This window comes from Macrobrachium rosenbergii, chromosome 54, assembly GCF_040412425.1.
Source record: "Macrobrachium rosenbergii isolate ZJJX-2024 chromosome 54, ASM4041242v1, whole genome shotgun sequence".
In the NCBI taxonomy this organism is placed as follows: Eukaryota; Metazoa; Arthropoda; class Malacostraca; order Decapoda; family Palaemonidae; genus Macrobrachium; species Macrobrachium rosenbergii.
In genome coordinates, this window is record NC_089794.1 from 53,067,510 (window position 1) to 53,071,792 (window position 4,283).

A 4,283-nucleotide genomic window follows, 5' to 3' on the forward strand; every position below is an offset into this window, starting at 1 on the left:
CGCGGTGGTCGGGAGGAACCGTCTCTCTGACCGACGCTGGTAGCGGTGCCAGGCCGGGGGAAGAGAGGGGGGTCCTGAGTTGGATCCCGTGAATGGAGATCGGCGTAGCGCTCTGGCGCTGGCACTAGGGCAGAGTCAGGCGCTATCAGAGGTTTCTTGGGCTCGTCGGTCAGGACGGACGAAGCTTGGCCCTGCTCGGGCATGCAAGTGGCACCGCAGGAATTTGGCATCTCCTGAGGGGAGATTTGATTGGGGCCCTGGCACTGGCACTGAGGCAGGGCCGGGCACTGGAATGGGATCGGGAACCGATCGGGGGGGCCACTGTACATTGTACTCAGGTGGCACTGGTGGGGACTGCACGTCCTCCTGGTACCCAGGGGGCGCCAGTCTTGGCTGAGGGAGAAGCGGGGGAGGATTACTGCGCCAAGGAATGATTCGGGGAATGTGGACCCCTAGATTGTCGTGATTTCGGTGGGGACTGAAAGTCCTGTCCCAGGATGACGTCATAGCCTCCAGGGAGATGGCTTGCTACTGCAAGATTGCAAATTTTGGATTGGTGAGGTCTTGTGACTCTCAATTGGACCGTAGGGAGTATCATTTTGAACTGATTTATTCCCTCGATCGTGACGAGTTTTCGTCTATTGACGATAGCTCCGTAGGGAACTCTGTCCTTCGGATGAGGGGACGGCGCGCCCGAGTCCTCGAGCAGTGACTCGGCGCGCGGGCTCGCTACCTCGTGGAGGGGCCACGTATACAGGCCCTTCGGCGGGAGGGCCTAATGACTGGGGATCTGTGACGGCCAAGGCGACGGTGGGAGTATTTACTTTATTATTGCGTGGGCATTTTGCCCATGCGGGAGAATGGCCATAGACCTTGCACGCCGTGCAAAAGGTCTGGCTAAAGTCTTTCCGCGCTGCCCTGTGGAGGGCGCGAGGCGAGTTATTTGTCGGTTTTCCGAGAGAGGAGCCGGTTTCTTGTTCCGCACTGTTCGGAGGAATGCCCGTTTTCTTGCAATAATGGCAAGTTAGGGGCTTGCCCGAGTTCCCATTTTTGTGGGAATTTGAACCTCCGAGGAGGGACGGGGATTTATCTTCCGCCCCATGGATCCTTCTTGAGGGTGGTGAGTTTCCCACATGTTCAGCATTCGGCAACACTCGGTGAGTGTTGCTGGGGCTTTTTCCACTATATGAGTGGCGAGGGGCAGGAGGGGCGAGCGCAGGAAATGCTCGACTTAAACCGCTCGAGTACCTCGGCGGTGTTAGTGGCTCCTTCGGAATCGAGCCATTTTGTCAGCGCCCGCTCAATGGTACGCCCAATCGGACCAAGTCTGGCCTGCTTCTCTGGGCTGCTTCTCCAACGTCTCTCCACCGCTTGGGGTAATCTCGTACGCCTTCGTAACTGCTTGGCGTGCGGGCTTCCCAGTTTCCCGATCGTCTGCGGGAAGGGCGTGGTAGGCAACGAGGGCCTTTCCAGGAATTTAGTGAGAACAAGGGAGAGTTCCGCGGGGAGAGATCGCAGCACTCCAGGACTCGTTCGCGGCCTTTTCAAGCCATACTGGTTCGGACTCGGTCCATTTTGGCATGAACGAGTGAGCTTGGCTGAGGGCACTCATCCCCGCGGCAGGGGGCGGGGGTGGGCGGGCTGTCGTTCTAGCATCTGGAGCTCGTGGGCGCGCTGTCGCTCTCGATCTTCCCATTCTCGTTCCTCCCTTTCTCTCTTGGGCGATTCTGTCTCTCTCCTCTCGTTGTTCTTGGGCCTCTGTTCTTGGGCAATTCTGTTCCCTCTCTCTGCACGTTCTTTATCCTTCTCCTGCTCTTGGGCAATTCTTGCCCCTCTCTCCTCACGTTCTTTATCCTTCTCCTGCTCTTGGGCAATTCTCTCTCTCTCCTCACGTTCTCTCTCTCTGCACGTTCTTTTGCCTCTCTTGCTCTGGGCAACTCGTCCTCTCTCTTCACGTTCTCTTGCTCTCTCCGCCTTGGCATGAAACCCATGCTCTCAGATCTTGCCTCGATAGTCCCATGTCCTTCCCAGGACATGTAGAATTTGAAATCCTCGTTTTGTTGGGCTCTGGTATTAGCCATCTTGAAATAATGGGGATATGATATGTCTGAAAAGACTCAGGTTGCAAAGAATCTGAAACACTCAATTGTTCAGACTGCAGGAGAATGGATCTGTCCGAATAAGACAGTTGATTAGTAAGTCTGAGGAGACTTTTGTTAAAATTGGATGTGTCTTGAAAGACGTGGTTGTTCTTGGCGAACGAATTTCAATGTGTGTCTCGAAGACGAAGTTGGATTTTGTCACGCTCGGACTTGGCCGGCTGTAGCGTGAAGTTAAGGAGTTGTTCTAACGAACTAGAATGATCAGTCCCGTAAGGGCTTAGAGGTGTGTGAACTACACTATAAATGTCTCAAAAGGACTTGATTTTGGGTTCCCAGGAATGAGAAATTCTCGCCACGCAAGACGTAGAATTTTTGTATGAGTCTCTGAGGACTGAATTTGGAGAAATTCTCGCACACGTGACGTAGAATTTAGGAGTCTCTGAGGACTGGAGTTTGAGGAATTCTCGCCACGTACGATGTAGAATTTTAGGAGTCTCTGAGGACTGAATTTGAGAAATTCTCGCCACGTGCGACGTAGAATTTTAGGAGTCTCTAAGGACTGGAATTTGGAGAAATTCTGCCACGTGCGACGTAGAATTTTAGGAGTCTCTGAGGACTGGAATTTGAGAAATTTCACCACGTGCGACGAGAATTTTAGGAGTCTCTGAGGACTGGAATTTGAGAAATTCTGCCACGTGCGACGTAGAATTTTAGGGAGTCACTGAGGACTGAATTTGGAGAAATTCTCCCACTTACGACGTAGAATTTTAGGAGTCACTTAGGACTTGAATTACGATTCATCCCAGGACTTAGAAATTACTAACGGAAACCCAAAGAGAAATGAATGGGGAAAAAAAATGCTACACACGCGGGCATGGGCGGGGGTGGGGGTGCAGGTCGTTTGGCCAACACCGGAGGTATTTTTAGATTCTGGGTGAATGAACCCGTATATTTATATACCGTCTGGGATTCCGGAGAATTTCCCAGTCATCTGAGAGGATAACAGTACAACGGCCTAGTAATTTTCCCCTATAAGCGGAGTTTAAAATTTCGCTTTCCTAACACCTAACTCGAATTCTAACTACACTGAGAGAATTTTCAGCAATGCAAGCTGACTTCGTCGTGTCCCACGTGGAATTTTATTCGCGCCAAATAACAGTTCGCTAATTCAAAATGCGAAGTAAAAGTTATCACAGAGGAATTTATTTCGCACTATTCCTCGAAGCAAGAATATGGCAAGGATTTTAACACAGAGGAATTTCGCACTATTCCTCGAAGCAAAGGATGGTTAGCACTGGTTATTTCCTAACTACCTATCCTGAAAGGCATGCATTAACGAATCTAATACGGCGGTTCTTTCTCTCAGTGATTACATGCGTCCCTATTTCTAATTCCTAGGAACAGTCACGATTGTAAAAAGGTTTTGCTAAGATTAACACATTACTTACGTGGAATTTTCTGGATCTGTGTGCTGGTTTTACACAAAAGGTTCGTAATTGTCTCGTACCCAGCTTAGCTTTGCTAATAGCTGATCTGGCAAGTTGCAAAATGCAATAAAGCAACACTAGGGGAACTGCAACTGCAAAACGAGATCTATGGCCAGGTCGCCATTTTTACGTTTTTCCGTGGTTTTAGTTTGAAATATACTCTGTGAGACAGGTAGCAACAATTTAAGTTAATTTAGCCTTGTGATTCTGACTTCGTGGGTACGGGAAAACGTAAAAAGAGGAAAACAAAGGAGAATTTCATATGAGCATAGGGCTCTGGTTACTGAGGGAAATATTACGTAAAACACGTGGCACATTTAAAGTAGTGTATTTACATAAATGACATTAGTACGGGAAAGAGGAACCTGCAGGATTGAATGAAACTGGGGAATTCCAGCCACAGCCCGAGAAGCTTCCACGATAGGATCCTCTGAAATGAGAGATATGCACATTATACGCCAGTAATGAAAATAGACAAAAGAATAATGAATTCGGAGCTGCACTGAGGGTGCCAAAGGAGTAATAAAGAATTAATACTGCCGATGCAAGAGGCGCACGGACATTAGACAAGGGAGATTTCTGGCTCTCTTTAAGAAAATATTACGAGACAAAAGCGTGACTGAAATGGGGCTCTTCCAGGGCACTTTACCTTAGCAGATTTTCCGAGGGCGTGTAGAAGGCGTCCGTGGATGAC